Source organism: Nycticebus coucang, chromosome 6 (genome assembly GCF_027406575.1).
Source record: "Nycticebus coucang isolate mNycCou1 chromosome 6, mNycCou1.pri, whole genome shotgun sequence".
Taxonomy (NCBI): domain Eukaryota; kingdom Metazoa; phylum Chordata; class Mammalia; order Primates; family Lorisidae; genus Nycticebus; species Nycticebus coucang.
Window position 1 is genome coordinate 46,296,606 of NC_069785.1, and position 19,389 is coordinate 46,315,994.

At 38.3% G+C, this 19,389-nt stretch overlaps 1 protein-coding gene and 1 pseudogene across 1 annotated transcript in view; both read left to right on the top strand.

The window, feature by feature from the left end:
- The window catches only part of GOLM2 (golgi membrane protein 2), a 124,521-nt gene that overhangs the window by 7,924 nt on the left and 97,208 nt on the right, over positions 1-19,389 (top strand).
- Positions 1,554-17,972, top strand: LOC128587669 (small ubiquitin-related modifier 1-like; annotated as a pseudogene).

Genomic DNA, 19,389 nt, shown 5'->3' on the forward strand with positions numbered 1-19,389 from the left:
CTTGCTTTTTCCTTCCCACCTGCTTTCTGTGTTAATTACTGTTAACGTGCCTTTGTTCTTGATGTTTGGCTCTTAGCCTCTGGCCTCCTTTTTATGTCTTTATTTTACTAATCTTTTATTCAGCTTCTGATCCATGTCTACCATGAAACTCCCTGCAACTTCTGATTTGGAGAATGCTTTTCTTTCCTTATACACAATTTACATTTATTGTTTGAGCCTCACTAACTTATTTTGTTCATTTTTTACTACTAACTACTAATATGTTAACTTTGTCTTCTCAACAAAATTTTAAGTTCCTTGAGGAGGGAGTATGTTTACATTTTTTCCTGTGAGTTCCTGGGAATTCTTACTGTTGACAGAAAATGTTTTGGGTTGACGTGTATTCCTGAATAAGAAATGTTGAAGTCCTAACCCCTTGTGAATGTTATCTTATATGGGAATAGGGTCTTAGCAGATGTAATCAAGTTATTTATTTATTTATTTATTTATTTTGAGACAGAGTCTCACTATGTCACCCTCGGTAGAGTGCCGTGGCTCACAGCAACCGCAAACTCTTGGGCTTAAGCGATTCGCTTGCCTCAGCCTCCCAAGTAGGTGGGACTACAGGTGCTCTTCACAACGCCCGGCTATTTTTTTTTTTGCCATTGTCATTGTTTAGCTGGCCCGGGCCGGGTTTGAACCTGCCAGCCTGGGTGTATGTGGCCAGGGCCCTACTCACTGAGCTATGGGTACTGCCAGATGTAATCAAGTTAAAATGAAGTCATTGAATTAGGGTACGGCCTTATAAATGTCCTTGTAAGTCCTTATGAGAAGGAAAACAACCTTCCTTTTGACTGTAACCAGTATCTTCTAGTAATTCACCAAAATGATGAACACAAAGGCAAAGAGGAGAGGCATCCAATAACATGTTCCCTAGACATTTTAGAATACAGGGAGTTAGTTATTCCTTTGGCCATAAGAAAGGTCATATTGTAGAAATCAAGGGGTACTGTTCAAAAAGAAATGCCCCTTCCAGCCTGAGCAATAGAGAGACCCCCATGTCTGCTAAAAAAAAAAAAGGAAACTAAGAAAAAAATTAGCCAGGCATTAGTGGTGCATGCCTCTAGTTCCAGCTACTTGGAAGGTTAAGGGAAGAGGAAGAATTTGAGGTTGCTGTAAGCTATATACCATGGCACTATGGGTGACAGAGTGAGACTCTTTGTCTCAACAAAAAAATTTTATAAAACCCCAAAAAACAAAAAGACATGCCCCATAAATGTTACCAGGGCAAAACTGGAAGAGTCTACAGTGTTACCCAGCATGCTGTAAACAAACAAGTTAAAGCTAAGATTCTTGCACAAAGAATTAATTAATGGGCATATTGAGCACTGTAGACGCTTAGATAGTTTCCTGAAATGTGTGAAGGAAAATGATCAGAAGGAAGCCAAAGAGAAAGGTACCTGGCATTCTACAGAAGCACCATCCTACTCTACCCAGAGAAGCACATTTTGTAAGAATCAACGGAAAAGAGCCTGAGCTGCTGGAACCTATTCCCTGTGAATTCATGATATAACATGGGTAAAAAAATAAAAGACCTCAGGACTGTTAAAAAAGAAAGAAAACAGAATTAGAGTGTAGAATGCCAGTGAAGATGTGAACACACATTGGGAAAACAACATGGTGATGGAGGCAGAGATAGTTTTGTTTCCACAAGCCAAGGAAAGCCTGAGGCTGGTAGAAGCTGGAAGGATCTTTTTCCTAGAGTAGTGGTTCTCAACCTTCCTAATGCCGCGACCCTTTAATACAGTTCCTAATGTTGTGGTGACCCCCAACCATAAAATTATTTTCTTTTGTACTTCATGTAGCAATGAAAATAATTTTATGGTTGTGGGTCACCACAACATGAAGGAACTGTATTAAAGGGTCGCAGCATTAGGAAGGTTGAGAACCACTGTCCTAGAGGCTTTGGTGGGAACAAGTCCTTGCCAACCAACACTTTGATTTTGGATTTCTAGCCTCAGTAAATTTCTGTCATTCTCAGCCATTTAGTTTGCGGTACCTTGTTACAGTATCCCTGGGAAATGAGTGCACATAATGAATACTCAAAAGTTTTCTTATCTGTTGGTTAGATAACTTCTCTTGTATAATATATACTGTGTGACCATGTAGTTTACTGGAAAGAACAAGGACTTTTGGAGTCAAACAGACCTATGTTTACAATCCTGCCAATGTTTTACTCCTTTTAAGCCTGTTTCTTCACACATAAAATGAATAGGATTAATGATATAAAATATATAGAGGCCTGTCCAGTGCAGAGCTTAACATTTAATAATGTTAGTGCTTTTCTTTCTGGGTCCATCAGTATGGTTAATCTTGAAGAAATTTGATCTTGGGCTGGGTGCAGTGGCTCATGGTTATAATCTTAGCACTTTGGGAGGCTATGGTGGGTAGATTGCTCAAGGTAAAGAGTTTGAGACCAGCCTGGGCAACATAGCAAGACCCTGTAGCTACTGAAAAATAAGAATAAAAGAACTAGCCGTGCTGTATGCCTGTAGTCCCAGCTACTCAGGAGGTAAGACAGGAGGATCGCTTAAGCTCAGGAATTTAAGGTTTCAATGAGCTATGCGTCACTGTATTCTAGCCTGGGCAAAAGAGCAAGACCTTGTTTCTAAGAAAGAAAAAAGAAATTTGGTTTTGTATTCTCTTGAAACCCAAATGTATTAATTTAATCGACAAAAATATATTGAGCATGTCATACTTTATACTAAAATGATACTTAATACCTATTCTCAATTTCCTTTTTTATCTCTTTCTTATTTTCATATTTCTCTGTTTCCTTGTGGTCCCATGAGAAGGTATTGTGTAATCTCAGCAAGTTCCTTGGAGCTTATAAAATAGGCTGCTTCTCGAAAATGGTGACTGGGATTTAATTACAAAGAGAAAGGCTAAAACGACATTCAAGTAGTCTTTCTTTCACTCCAGAGGGGAAAAGAAAGAGTTCTTGTAGTGTAGCATATAGCATCTGTCCCCTGAAGTGATAAGGAGTACATTTTTTTTTTTTCTTTTTTTGACAGGATCTCAAAGTAGTGCAGCGGCATTGTCATAGCTTACTGCAACCTCCAAAGCCCAGGCTCCAGCAGTCGTCCTGCTTCAGCCTCCCAATGTCCTAGGGTTATTTGTGTGAGCCACTGTTCCTAGCCCGGGGTACTCTTTGAACTGTGACTTCATTAAGCAAGAGGAACTATTCCTTATAATTTTGCATTGAAAACCTAAGATTTACCCATTTTGGCTTCTTCCTCAGTAGATAACTAAAGTTTCCTTGGATTGAAAGTCCAGGTTTCTCTCTAGGGACAGGCTGAGTATGCAGTAATTTTAGCTTCTCATAGTGCTTCAAGGATCTCTCTCTTTTTTTTTTTTTTTTGAGACACAGTCTCACTCTGTCGCCCTCAGTAGAGTGCTGTGGCGTCACAGCTCACAGCAACCCCCAGCTCTTGGGCTTAGGCAATTCTCTTGCCTCAGCCTCCTGAGTAGCTGGGATTACAGGCACCCGCCACAACGCCCAGCTATTTTTTGTTGCAGTTTGGCCAGGGCCAGGTTTGAACCTGCCACCCTCAGTAAATGGGGCCAACCCCTACTCACTGAGCCACAGGCACTGCCCTTTTTCTTGTTTCTAATTAACTTTTTCTAACTTTCTTGCACTATTTCTGACCAGGTAGTTCCTCCTTTGAATGTTACCTCAGAGTTTTTGCTCAGGTGCTTTCCATGTCTGAGTTTTCCCTTTTGCTAAACTAGATTTTTCCTCTAAGGATGACTTCAAAATTTATCTCAAGACTTTTTCTATTTGATATAAAATGATTTTCTTTCCCTTACAATTGCAATTCTATCTACCCAATTTAAATTCAACCTGGGTCCAATGCTTATAGCAGCTCAATTCACAATCACAAGGATGTGGAAACAACCCAAGTGCCCATCAACCTATGAATGGATTAATAATCTGTGATATATATATGCGCTATGGAATACTATTCAGCGTTAAAAAGATGGAAACTTTGTATCTTTTGTATTTTTACCTGGAAGGATTTGGAAAACATTCTCCTAAGTAAAGTATCTCAAGAATAGAAAAGCAAGCATCTCATGTACTCAGCACTAAGTTGAAACTAGTGGATGAACAACTACAGACCTACATGAGAAAAAAAACACAATTAAATTCAAGAAGGCCGGGGGTGGGTGGGAGGGGGGTGGTGCTTAGTTAATTCCCACCTAACAGGTACAATAATACATGTGTGTATATATGGCACACTTTCTGGGTGAAGGACTCAACTACAACTTAGACTTTATCTTGTAAGCACAAACAATGTAACCTAATCATGTATAACCTCACATTAATCAAAAAATAAATAAATAAATTAAACTTGGGACAAAATTTTTTCTCATTTAATAATTACTTGTAACAAAGGCCTAATCATTTAACATTGTTACTCTTTGTTACTCTGTAAAACATTTTGTACTATTGATTTCTCCTGTCTCTCCTTTATGAAACTTCTTTCCCTTAGCTTCAGTAAAACCCATTTATCCTGGTTATCGTATTCCCTTCCCACTCACTTCCATCTTTAACCTCATTTTCATTTCTTTCTTTCTTTCTTTTTTTTTTTTTTTATTAAATCGTAGCTGTGTACATTAATGTGATCATGGGGCACCATACACTGGTTTTATAGACCGTTTGACACATTTTCATCCCACTAGTTAACATAGCCTTCCTGGCATTTTCTTAGTTGTTGTGTTAAGACATTTATACTCTACATTTACTAAGTTTCACATGTACCCTTGTAAGATGCACCGCACTTTCATTCTTTATTCATCAAATATGTTTGTGTTTCTATTTTGAGTTGGTTTTCTATGCTACATGCTGTGGATACACTGTGAATGAGTGAAAAAGATAGACGTGATATATGTGACTGTGTAGCTTGTACTTGAGTAGAGGAGTGGAGGAGAGGACTTAACCTAGCTTAGAGGTTTGGGGAAGACGTTCTTGAAAAAGAGAGTTTTAGTTGAATTCTAAAAATGATTATGCTTTAATGAGGTACAGATTGAGAGGTTTTGGAAGAAGAGGCTTGGTAGAGATGAGAAAAAGTTTCCAAATGTAGGATGTTGTATATTTCAAATTTTAGGACAGAGTAAAACATGGAGAGTTTGAGGATCTAAAAGTTCAGTATGTGGAGTGAGGGGCTAGAATGAGAATGATAATAATACTTGATGGTGGACTACAAAACTGGAGTCAGACTGTGAAAACATTTGTGAATTATGCTAAGGACAATAGGAAGCCATTGATTGGCTTCCCCTAACTTTTTTACATGTATTAATTTTTATTTTTTAACAACTTCATTGAAGTATAGTTTATATATAGTAGACCACATCTATTTGAAGAGTACAATTTGATGACTTTTGATAGCTTTATATGTAACTATAATTAGCACATTTTTACTGTCTCCTCAAAGTTTCCTCTTGTCTCATTATCTTCTTAACCTCTAACTCTGGCTCCAGGCAACAACTACTCTGCTTTCTATTATTACAGATTAGTTTGCTTCCTCTAGCATATTATAGAAATGGAATCATACAGTATGTACTCGTTTGTGTTGGGCTTCTTTGACTAAGCATAATGGTTTTGAGATTCATCTATGTTGTTGAATGTATTAGTTATTCTTTCCTTTTTTATTTTTTATTTATTATTTTTGAGACAGAGTCTCATTATGTTGCCCTCGGTAGAGTGCTATGGCATCACAGCTCACAGCAACCTCAAATCTTGGGCTTAAGCGATTCTCTTGCCTCTGTCTCCCAAGTAGCTGGGACTACAGGCGCCTGCCACAATGCCTGGGTATTTTTGGTTGTAGTTGTTGTTATTGTTTAGTAGGCCCGGGTCGGGTTTGAACCCGCCAGCCTCTGTGTATGTGACTGGTGCCATAACCACTGTGTTATAGCTGCTGAGCCAATTCTTTCCTATATTGTTGCTGAGTAGTATTCCATTGTACAGATTTATCACACCGTGTTTATCAATTCACCTGCTTGTGGACATTTGGGTTTTTGCAGTTTTGGGCTTTTGTGAATATGGATATGCTAACTATGGATATGTGTATATAAGTCTTTGTTATATGGTTATTATTATTATTATTTTTTATTTCTCTTAGGCAAATACCTAGGAGTGGAATGGCTGGGTGATATGGTAGGTATATACATATTTATCTTTATAAGAAACTGCCAAGCAGTTTTCCAATGTGGTTGGACCAATTTCTATTCCTGCCAGCAATATATGAAGAGTTCTAGTTGCCCCACATCCACACTAAATTCATTATTGCCAATCTTTTTATTTTATTTATTTCTTTATTTAGACAGAGTTTCTCTCTGTTGCCCCTGTTAGAATGCAGTAGTGTCATTACAGTTCACTGCAACCTCAAACTCTTAGGCTCAGGCAATCTTCCTGCCTCAATCTCCCAAGAAGCTGGAACTATAGGCATGCATCACCACACCTGGCTAATTTTTCTGTTTTTAGTAGAGACAGGTCTTGCTATTGTTCAGACTGGTCTCAGATTGACCTCAGTCAGTCCTCCTGCTTGAGCCTCTCACAGTGTTAGGATTACAGGTGTGAGCCAAAGAGCTGGCCTATCAGTCTTTTTAATGTTACCAATTTTAATGGGTGTGTAGTAGTATCTCATTGTGGTTTTATTTTCACTTATTTAATTTAATTTTTTTGAGACAGAGTCTCACTCTGTCACCCTGAGTAGAGTGCCATGGTGTCAGCTCACAGCAACCTCAAACTCTTGGGTTTGAGCAATCCTCTTGCCTCAGCCTCCTGAATAGCTGAGACTATAGGCACCTATCACAATACCTAGCTAGTTTTCTATTTTTAGTAGAAAAGGGGTCTCACTCTTTCTCAGGCTGGTCTCAAACTCCTGAACTCAAGTGATCTACCTGCCTGAGCCTCCCAAAGTGCTACGATTACAGAGTGAGCCACTGCACCAGGCCTGTGGTTTTAATTTTTATTCTTATGATGACTAGTGCTATTGAACATCTTTTCATATGCTTATTTGCTCTTCCTAAATTTTTGGTGAAATGTTTATTCAGATCTTTTGCTTATTTAAAAAGTTTGACTATCATTATTGAGCTGAATTGAATCTTAACAATATCGAATCATTCAATCCATGACCATGACATAGCTCCCTTTTTTAGGTTTTAATTTCATCTTATGATTTTTAATGCTCAGGACTCACACTTTTATTACATTTATCCACTAAATATTTCATGTATTTGATGTCATCATAAATAGAACTATATCTTTTATTATATTCTCCATTTGCTGATTGCAGATATATAGAAATACTATTAATTTTTGCATATTGTTTTCCTGTGTTAGAACTCATTACTCCTAATGGAAGTAATTTTAAAAGAACCCACTCATGTAGTTCTAATAGAATCTAAGAAATTCTAAGGAATCTGTAAGAAAAGCTACTAGTATTAATTATTAGCATCTTTAACGTTAATGGCATCTGGAATGGTGAATATTTTCCAGAAAGTTTTCAGTTTATTTTGCCAAGCTTCGTCAGGGGAATTGCTGTCTGTGGCAGGAATAGCCTTATGAAATGTTTTCTTAAATAATGAGACTTGAAAGTCAAAATGACTCCTTGATCCGTGGACTGCAGAATGGATGTTGTGTTAGAGGCATAGAAAACAGCATTCGTTTCCTCATCTATGTATGTCCCTCAGAGCTCTTGGGTGACCATGTATTGAAACAAATCTGTTTCTTTTTTTGAGTAGTAGGTCTTAACAGTGAGCTTAAAATATTCAGTAAACCATGCTGTAAACAGATGTGCTGTCATCCAGGGTTTGTTGTTCCATTTATAGAGCATAGGCAGATTTAGCATTATTCTTGAAGTCCCTAGGATTTTTAGGAATGGTAGGAGAGCATTGGCTTCAACTTGAAGTCAACAGCTATGTTAGCCCCTAACAAGAGAACCGGGCATTGACTTCTGTCCTCTCTAGCTATGAAAGTCTCATGGCATCTTCTCCCCATAGAAGGCTGTTTCATGTACACTGAATCTGTTGTTTAGTGTAGCTACCTTCAGTGATCTAGATCATCTGGATAACTTGCTGAGGCTTCACAATCAGCATTTGCTGCTTCAGCTTACCCTTTTTTTTTTCTTTGTAGATAGGGTCTCATTCTGTTGCCCAGGCTTAAGTGCTTTGACATGATCATAGCTTGAATTCCTAGGCTCAAGTAATCCTTCTGCCTCAGCCTCCTATGTAGCTGGGACTACAAGCATGTACCACCGTACCCATTTTTTTGTAAAGATGGAGTCTCATAATTTTGCCCTGGCTGGTCTTGAATTTCTGATCTTACATGATCCCCCCACCTCAGCTGCCTTAAAGTGCTGGGATTACAGGCATAATCCACAGTGCCCAGCTACCTTGTATTTTACATTATCGATATGGATTCTTTTCTTTCTTTTTTTTTTTTTTATATTGTTGGGGATTCACTGAGGGTACAATAAGCCAGGTTACACTGATTGCAATTGTTAGGTAAAGTCCCTCTTGCAATCATGTCTTGCCCCCATAAAGTGTGACACACACCAAGGCCCCACCTCCCTCCCTCCGTCCCTCTTTCTGCTTTTCCTCCCCCCCATAACCTTAATTGTCATTAATTGTCCTCATATCAAAATTGAGTACATAGGATTCATGCTTCTCCATTCTTGTGATGCTTTACTAAGAATAATGTCTTCCACTTTCATCCAGGTTAATACGAAGGATGTAAAGTCTCCATTTTTTTAAATAGCTGAATAGTATTCCATGGTATACATATACCACAGCTTGTTAATCCATTCCTGGGTTGGTGGGCATTTAGGCTGTTTCCACATTTTGGCGATTGTAAATTGAGCTGCAATAAACAGTCTAGTACAAGTGTCCTTATGATAAAAGGATTTTTTTCCTTCTGGGTAGATGCCCAGTAATGGGATTGCAGGATCAAATGGGAGGTCTAGCTTGAGTGCTTTGAGGTTTCTCCATACTTCCTTCCAGAAAGGTTGTACTAGTTTGCAGTCCCACCAGCAGTGTAAAAGTGTTCCCTTCTCTCCACATCCACGCCAGCATCTGCAGTTTTGAGATTTTGTGATGTGGGCCATTCTCACTGGGGTTAGATGATATCTCAGGGTTGTTTTGATTTGCATTTCTTTAATATATAGAGATGATGAACATTTTTTCATGTGTTTGTTAGCCATTCGTCTGTCTTCTTTAGAGAAGGTTCTATTCATGTCTCTTGCCCATTGATATATGGGATTGTTGGCTTTTTTCATGTGGATTAATTTGAGTTCTCTGTAGATCCTAGTTATCAAGCTTTTGTCTGATTGAAAATAATATCCTTTCCCATTGTGTAGGTTGTCTCTTTGCTTTGGTTATTGTCGCCTTAGCTGTACAGAAGCTTTTCAGTTTAATGAAGTCCCATTTGTTTATTTTTGTTGTTGTTGCAATTGCCATGGCAGCCTTCTTCATGAAGTCTTTCCCCAGGCCAATATCTTTCAATGTTTTTCCTATGCTTTCTTTGAGGATTTTTATTGTTTCATGCCTTAAATTTAAGTCCTTTATCCATCGTGAATCAATTTTTGTGAGTGGAGAAAGGTGTGGGTCCAGTTTCAGTCTTTTACATGTAGACATCCAGTTCTCCCAACACCATTTATTGAATAGGGAGTCTTTCCCCTAAGGTATGTTCTTGTTTGGTTTATTGAAGATTAGGTGGTTGTAAGATGTTAGTTTCATTTCTTGGTTTTCAATTCAATTCCAAATGTCTATGTCTCTGTTTTTGTGCCAGTACCATGCTGTCTTGAGCACTATGGCTTTGTAGTACAGACTAAAATCTGGTATGCTGATGCCCCCAGCTTTATTTTTATTACTAAGGACTGCCTTAGCTATATGGGGTGTTTTCCGTTTCCATACAAAATGCAGAATCATTTTCTCTAAATCTTGAAAGTACGATGTTGGTATTTTGATAGGAATGGCATTGAATAGGTAGATTTCTTTGGGAAGTATATACATTTTAACAATGTTGATTCTTCCCATCCATGAGCATGGTGTGTTCTTCCATTTGTTAATATCCTCTGCTATTTCCTTTCTGAGGATTTCATAATTTTCTTTATAGAGGTCCTTCACCTCCTTTGTTAGGTATATTCCCAGGTATTTCATTTTCTTTGAAACTATGGTGAAGGGAGTTGTGTCCTTAATGAGCTTCTCATCTTGACTGTTATTGGTGTATACAAAGGCTACTGACTTGTGGACATTGATTTTATATCCTGAAACATTACTGTATTTTTTGCGTTCATCTCTTATTTGATTCTGTTTTTAGATTTCCTTTTGGTTATTTTCACTTTATTAGCAGTTTCCTTCATTGTTTCTGTCATTTCTTTCATTGTTTTCATCATGTGTATTCTAAATTCCCTTTCTGTCATTCATAACATTCCTAACATTTCTCTGCAGTAGCTACCTCATGGTCCCTTGGCGGGGTTGTTCTGGACTGGTTCTTCATGTTGCCTGGAGTTTTCTGCTGATTATTCCTCATGAGTGATTTATTTTATCTGTTTCCTTGCCCTAATTTTCCTTTCACTTCTTCTTGCTCTTTAAGTTCTCGTGCCTGTGGACTAAGGGTTCGATGAGTCCTTTTGGTACAGGACCAGAAGGGTGAGAAGGTTGAAGAGCAAGAAAGGGATGAAAGAAAGGAGGACTGAGGGAAAAGAAAAAAAAAAAATAGAGAAAGGAGAGGGGGCGGGTAAAAGGAATATTGTCAAAAAGAAGAGAGGCGGGCGGCGCCTGTGGCTCAGTCGGTAAGGTGCCGGCCCCATATACCGAGGGTGGTGGGTTCAAACCCAGCCCCGGCCAAAAACTGCAACCAAAAAATAGCCGGGCATTGTGGCGGGCGCCTGTAGTCCCAGCTACTCGGGAGGCTGAGGCAAGAGAATCTCTTAAGCCCAGGAGTTGGAGGTTGTTGTGAGCTGTGTGAGGCCACGGCACTCTACCAAGGGCCATAAAGTGAGACTCTGTCTCTACAAAAAAAAAAAAAAAAAAGAAGAGAGGCACAGACAGAGGGAGACAGAGCAATATAGGTGTATAGTAGGGTACTTTGACGCAACCTTAAAAAAAAAACCCACCTTCTGGGGATGCCCAGTTGGGTGGTTCCCTTGAGGTCAGCAGCTCTTTGCTAAGCTGATCAGACACAGTACCCCACGTCCACCAAGTAGAGAGGAAAGACAAAAATGCTATAAATCAAACCAAAACAAGCAAACAGAAAACTTTACGGGATAAAATTGGGTGAAAAACCAAATAATAGCGGTAGAAACACTAGCAAAAATGAAGTTCTAGTTATTGAAAAAGGCAGCAATGGGAAGTTATAATTGAACTAGAAAAATTGAGTAAGAAAAAAGATCTGTACTGAAAAGCTTGAAATTAAAAAACAAAACAACATCAAAATAAACAAAAAAACAACCAAAAAAAAAACAACACAACCAAAAACAAAGCAGTATGAATATGTTGTTGAATATTGTCTGGGCAACGCGTGGTCTTCTGGGGTATGAGATGTTAATCACAGTTCTGATACAACTGGAGGCTGCTGATTTCTCAAACCCCAGCAGGTAGACACCCTAAATCTCTCTTCAGCCCACTTAAAAGGCACTTTGAACTTGTAAGCTTACTGAGCAGAAGCTTTCCCAGGAAAGTGCTTGTCGCTGGAATCACTGCTGAAGTGGCTATCCACTTACCCAGTGTGCCAAAACCAGTCTCACTCTGCCCCTGAGGGTTAGGGCTGCAAGGCGGCTTAGACCCCACCCTTAGGCTATTCAGTCACTAGGTTACCAGCTCCCACCGGATTCTAGCTCTGCGACCCTGAGGGTGGAGCTTGCCGGGGCAGATCACTCATAATGGCTCCCTGTGGCCCATGGCCAAACACTATTAGCTCCGTCTGCCTCAGCGGCTCAGACTGGGGCCCTAGACAACTGCCAAAGTTCTCTGCACTCCCGCTCAGGCTCTCCCCAAGGCAGTTCAACTGAGTGCCAAGTCCAAAGACACCAAAACAGTTCACAGGTAAGGCCTTTCCGGTTTGCAGTCTTGCTGCTACTGAACTTACAGTTGCAACTTACTTTAGACCGATTAAACACACGTGACCACTTGCCCGTTTTCCACTGTTTTAGTCCTCCTCTTGGGGTCCAGAAGTCTCTCGCTGACTCCCTGTATCCTCACAGGGGTGATGATAGGCAGATCCCACCAGCCAGAGATGCCTGGAGTCCTATTTCCCCAGACTCACGGTGCCCAGATGCAGGGAATCTGTTACTCAGCCGCCATCTTGCTCACGACCCCTTGATATGGATTTTTTTCTTAAACCTCATGAACCAACCTCTGCTAGCTTCAAAGTTTTCTTATGCAGCTTCCTCACTTTTCTTAGCCTTCATAGATTGAGGAGAGTTAGGATCAGGCTTTGGTGATGGAATGTTGTGGCTAGTTTGATCTTCTATCCAGACCACTAAAACTTTCTCCATATCAGCAAAAAGGCTGTTTCTCTTTCTTATCATTTGTTAGTTCACTGGAGTAGCATTTTGAATTTTCTTCAAGAACTTCACCTTTGCATACACAATGTGGGTGTTTGGCACAAGAGGCTTTCCTCTTGGCCTGTCTTGACTTTCAACTTGCCTTCCTCACTAAGCTTAATCATTTCTAGCATTTCATTTAAACTGAGGGATGTTTGATTCTTTGTTTTACTTGAACACTTACAGGCTGTGGTGGGGTTATTAATTGGCTTAGTTTCAATATTTTTCTATCTCAGGGAATAGGGAAGCTTAAGCAGAGGGAGAAAAACACCTGCTCTGTGGGACAATCAGAACACATATATTTATTAAGTTGGCTATCTTCAGTGGCTGCTATTTGTGGCATCCCAAAACATTTACAATAGTAACATCAAAGGTCACTATGGTCACCTTTGAGATAGTCCCCTTGGGAAGCTATGCACCAATGTCGGTGCCTAGTCCACCCTTCAGAGCAATTTTGGAACTCATTTTTCTGGAATGGCCATCAGTATGGTTGACCCTAGTGATATTCAGCAATGAGGTTATGTAGCACTCTTTCTAAGATGAGTTCATGAACTTAATTTTCTGAACTTGTATGTGAAGTCATTTATTTGGGAAAGTTGAGTACTGTGTGCTAGGTGTTAGGGATAGAAAGAGGATAAGATTCAGTACTTTTCTTTGAGGAACTCCATCTAATAAGGAAGGCATATATGGAGAAATAATCCATAATGCATGATTAAATGCTACAGTAGAGTTATTTACAAAAGAATATGAAAGTATAAAGGAACAATTAATTAACTTCTACAGGAAATCAAGAAAGAAAGGATTAAATGAAAAGGTGATCTTTAGTAGTTCAACAAAATTAGGAAGGAGTAAGGACAGGAGGAACATAACTGAAGCCAGGAAAGCTTCACAGTACTGTGTGTTGCACCTTCACAGAAGATCAAGCAGTAGAGCAGGACAGTGACATGTACACAGTGGTAAGAAGTAGGTGAAACTGTGCCTGAGATCTAATTGAGGCCAGACTTGTTGTTATTATTCTTGTTATCATTGTAACATAGTAAAACATGCATATTACTATTTTAACAATTTTAAGTGTATAGTTACAATGGCATTAAGTATGTTCACAGTATTGTATAGCCATCAATCACTAGTATTTACTTTTAGAACTTTTTTGCCATCTGAACAAAAACTCTACTCATTAAACAATAATTCCTAGCCCCCCCCAGCCCCTGGTAACTTCTGTTCAACTTTCTGTTTCTATGAGTTTGTCTAACCTATATACCTCATATAAGGTTTATCCTTTTGGGTCTGGCTTATTTCACTTAGCATGGTGTTTTCAAGGTTCATCCATGTTTTAGCATGTATCAGAACTTCATTCCTCTTTATGGCTGAATAATATTCCATTGTTTTGTCTATCCATTCATCTGCTGATAGATGAAGTTGTTTGAAGTTGTTTGCACCTTTTTGTTATTGTGAGTAATTCTTCTATGAATGGTGGTGTACAAATATCTGTTTGAGTTTCTGGTTTCAATTCTTTTGTATATATCGAGGAGTGGCAACACTGGGTCATATTCTATGTGTGTCTTTTTGAAGAATCACCAAACTGTTTCCACAGTGACTATACCATTTTACATTCCCACCAGCAATGTACAAAAGTTCCAGTTTTTCCATATTCTTACCAGCATGTTATTTTCCATTTTGTTGTTTATTTTTAATATTGGGCATTCTCGTAGCATGAAACAGTATTTCATTTTGGTTTTTGATCCGCATGTCTCTAATGACTATTGTGGGTTTTTTGTTATTGTTGTTGAGCTGTAGGAGTTCATTATGTATTCTAGCTATTAAACATATATACATATATGATTTGCAAATGTTTTTCCTCATTTTGTGGGTTGCCTTTTCCCTCTGTTGATAGTATCATTTAGATGCACAAAAGTTTTAATTTTAAAAAATTTTAATAGATTTAGGGCGTACAGGTTGAATTCTGTTATATACATATATTATATCGTGGTGGAATTTAGGCTTTTGGTGTACTCATCATCTGAGTAGGGTACATCGTACCCCATTGGTAATTTTTTTATCCTTCACCCTCTCCACCCTTCCTGATTCTGGTTCTTCAGTGTCCATCATGCCACTCTGTTCGCCTTTGTATAATTAACTTATAATTGAGAACATGTGGCATTTATTTTTCTGTTCTGTTCCTGAGTTTCTTCACATAGGATATTGGCCTCCAGTTCCCTCCAAATTGCTGCAAAAGACATTATTTCATTCTTTCTTATAGTTGAGTAGTACTCCATGGTGTATATATGTGTATATATACCACATTTTCCCCTTGATCAGTTGATGGGCACTTAGGTTGATTCCATATCTTTGCTATTGTGAATTATACTGCAATAAACATATAAGTATAGGTATCTTTCTGATATAATGATCTCTTTTCTTCTGGGCAGTTACCGAGTAGTGGGATTGTAGGATCTGTTCTTAGTTCTTTGAGAAATCTCTATAGTCATCTCCATGGAGAATGTACTAATTTACATTCTCACCACTTTTCACAGCATTGTACTGCCATTGTTCTTTGTATGTCTGGTAGAATTTGGCTGTGAGTCCATCTGGTCCTGAGTGTTTTTTTGTTAGGAGTTTTTTCATTACTGAGTCAGTCTTTCTACTCATTATTGCTCTATTCTGGAGTTCTATTTCTTTCCTGGTTCAATCTTGAGAGATAATATGTTTTCAGGACTACATCTATTTCCTCTAGGTTTTCTAGTTTGTGATCATATAGTCCATAATAGTCTCTACTGATCTTTTGTATTTCTGTGGTATCAGTTGTAATATCTTCTTTTCCATTTCCGATTGTGTTTATCTGGATCTTTTCTTGATTAGTGTACCTAGTGTTTTATCAGTTTTGCTTACTGGGCTCGGCGCCTATGGCTCAAGCGGCTAAGGTGCCAGACACATACACCTGAGCTGGCTGGTTCGAATTCAGCCTGAGCCCGCCAAACAACAATGACGGCTGCAACAAAAAATAGCCAGGCGTTGTGGCGGGTGCCTATAGTCCCAGCTACTTGGGAGGCTGAGGCAGGAGAATCCCTTGAGCCCAGAAGTTGGAGGTTGCTGTGAGCTGCGAAGCCATGGTACTCTACCCAGGGCAACAGCTTGAGGTTCTGTCTCAAAAAAAAAAAAAAAAAAAAAGAATTTTTTTTTTGTTTAACATTTACAAAAATCAGCTTTTTGTTCTGTTGATCCTTTGTATTGTTTTTTGGTCTTCATTTCATTTAGTTCGGCTCTGATCTTTGCTATTTCTTTTCATTATTTTGCGGGGGGGCGGGTACAATGTGCTGGTTTTATATACAATTACAAATATTTTCATCAAACTGGTTAACATAGCCTTCATGGCATTTTCTTATTGTGTTAAGACGTTTATATTCTACATTTAGTAAATTTGACATGTATCCTTGTAAGATGCACCATAGGTCCCACCAATTACCCTCCCTCTACCCATCCCACCCCCTCCCCTCTCCACTCCTTCCCTTTCTTTCCCTATATTTTTGGGCTATAATTGGGTTATAGCTTTCATATTAAAGCTATAAATTGGTTTCATAGTAGGGCTGAGTACATTGGATACTTTTTCTTCCATTCTTGAGATACTTTGCTAAGAAGAATATGTTCCAGCTCCACTTTTTTTTTTTCTTTTTTGAGACAGAGTCACCCTCTGGCACCCTGGCTAGAGTGCCAGGCATTATATCTTACAGTAACTGCAAGTTTGGGGTCTCAAGTAATCCTCTTGCCTCAGTTTTTCTATTTTTAGTAGAGACAGGGTCTTGCTATTTCTTAGGCTGGTATCAAACTCGTGAGTTCAAGCAATCTACCCATCTCAGCCTCCCAGAGTGCTAGGATTATAGTTGTGAGCCATGCACCTGGCTTTGCTGTTTTTTTCTTCTACTAACTTTAGGTCTGGTTATTCTTGTTTTTCTAGTTTCTTAAGATGTAATTTGAGGTTGTTGATTTGTCTACGTCTTTGATGTAGGCATTTATGGTATAAACTTCACTTTTGGCACTGCTTTTATTGTTTCCCATACATTTTTGTATCTTGTTTTTATTTTCATTTGTTCCAAAAATTTTCAAATTTCTGTTTTTCTTTCTTCATTGATCAGTGATTGTTAAAGAGCTAGTTGTGTGATTTCCATGTATTTTTATAGTTTCTGAAGTTCCTCTTTGTGTTGATTTCTGGCTTTATTGAACTGTTATCTGAGAAGATTCTTGACATAATTTCAGTTTGTAAAAATATTTTAAGATTTGTTTTATGGGCCAAAATGTAATACATCTTGGAGAATGTTCTATTTTTTTTCTTCTCTTTTTATTTATTTATTTTTATTAAATCATAGCTGTGTACATTAGTATGATCATGGGGTACCATACACTTGGTTCATAGACCATTGGACACATTTTCATCACACTAGTTAACATAGCTTTCCTGGCATTAGTTATTTGGCTAAGACCTTTACATTCCACATTGGAGAATGTTCTATATGCTGATGAAAAGAGTGTATATTCTGTAGTCGTTAGATGGAGTGTTCTGTAAATGTTGGTTAAACCCATTTATCTAGAGTTCAATTTAAATCCAATTGTTCTTTTTTGATTTGCTTGTCTTGATCATCTCCCTAGTGCTGTGAATTGAGGTGTTTAAATCCTCCACTATTATTGCGTTGCTATCTCTCTCTTTCTTTAGGTCTAGAAATATTTGTCTTATGAATCTGGGTGCTCTGATATTGAGTGCATATGGGCAGTCCCCAAACTATAAACATCCAACTTACATACAACTCACACTCAGTAGTGAAGGCTATTACAGTAAATGTTTGAGTTACAAATATCTGACTGGACAGCGATGGTGTTTTGATGTGGGGAAGGAAGATGGATTTGTAAACCCTGGAGATTCTGCATACCTGATTCTGCTATGGTGCAGAGACCCCCCATATGAGGTCAACTTCACCATGTCTGACCAGGAGGCAAAGACTTGGAAGATAAGAAGGAAAAAGAATACATTAAACTCAAAGTCATTGGAAAGGATAGCAGTGAGATTCACTTCAAAGTGAAAAATGACAACATATCTCAAGAAACTCAAAGAATCATATTGTCAAAGACAGGAAGTTCCAGTGAATTCCCTCAGGTTACTTTTTTTTTTTTTTTGCAATTTTTGGCTGGGGCTGGGTTTGAACCTGCCACCTCCGGCATATGGGGCCGGCACCCTACCCCTTTGAGCCACAGGCACTGCCTTCACTCAGGTTTCTTTTTGAAAGTCAGAGAATTACTGACAATCATATTCTAAAATAACTGGGAACAGAGGAAGAAGATGTGATTGAAGTTAATCAGGAACAAACGGGGCGGCGGGGGGGTCTTTCAACAGTTTAGATATTCTGTTAGTTTTTTTCTTTTCCCCCAGTCCTTTTTTATTTTTAAAAATATTTCTTTTGTAATGTGGTGTTCGAAACAGAATTGAAAACTGGCACCTCATCTCTTTAAAACATATGCTAATTTGAGTTTTAGTTCTCATTATTCATGATTGTTTATTCTCATTGTGCTGATTTTTGGTGATCAAGCCTCAGTCCCCTACATATTGCCCATTCCTTTTTAAAAATTACACGTGTTTACAGAGAGGCCACTATTTTTGGGACTGCACATTTTCAGGTTGATAAATAAGATCAACCAATGCAAGTGTTCATAATGCCTTTTCAATTGGCCTTGAAGTTCTAGCATGTGATTGCTTCACTCCTGGACTCTGACTTTCAGTGGGAGATGGAAGTTTTTCAGAGAACTGAACTGTGGAAAAAATAATCTTTCCTTAATGTGAAGCTACTTTTCAAATCTGAGGGTCTGGAGCTAAAGAAAAGGAATATCAAGTTGGAGACAAACCTCTGACTGATGTACACTTGCACTTAATGAATGGTGGCTATTATAGGTAATAAGTAAATGTACTTGTTCCAGCTTATATACAAATTGAACTTAACAAAAACCCTACAGAACCTATCTCATTTGTAAGCCTGTATATATGTGGCACCACTATATCCTCTTGCTCAATTGATCTCATTATTATTATATAATGACCTTCTCTGGGTTTGTTTTTTTCACTGTTTTTACAAAAAGTTAACAAAACACTGTAAATCACTGTTTTTGATTTAAAGTCTGTTTTATCTGATAAAAACGTAGCTATTCTGCTGAGTTTTGGTCTCCATTTGTGTGGAATATTTTTTTCCACCTCTTTACTTCTAGTCTATCTGTCTCTATGGGTAAGGTGAATTTCTTATAAGCAGCATATAGTTGGATCACATTTTTTATCTGTTCAGTCTTAATACTTATAATGTAAGACTTTGTTCTTGTCATACTGTTACTTGATGTCTAGTTGGTTTTTATAAATTCTTTGTTTCTTTTCCTCTTTTTGTCTTAGTAGTTTGCTGGACATTTGTCATACCGCCATTTAATTCCTTTCTCTACCTCCTTGATTGTTTTATAAGATCTGTAAGCTCTATATTTTCTATAGAACTTAGGAAATGGTGAGTATTGTGATGGTGAATATTAACATTTTGTTCCCATGTTTAAATTTCCTTTCAGCATTTCCTTTACAGTTGGTCTAGTGGTCACAAATTCTCTCAGCATTTGCTTTTCTGGGAAAGATTTTGTTTCTCCTTTTTTTGGCCAGACATAAAATTGTTGGCTGGCAGTTTTTTCTTTCATTACTTTCAAAAAGCTATCTATTCTCTTCTGGCCTGTAAGGTTTTTGCTCAGAGGTCTGCTATTAAACTGAGTTTCCTTTATAGGTGACTAGATGCTT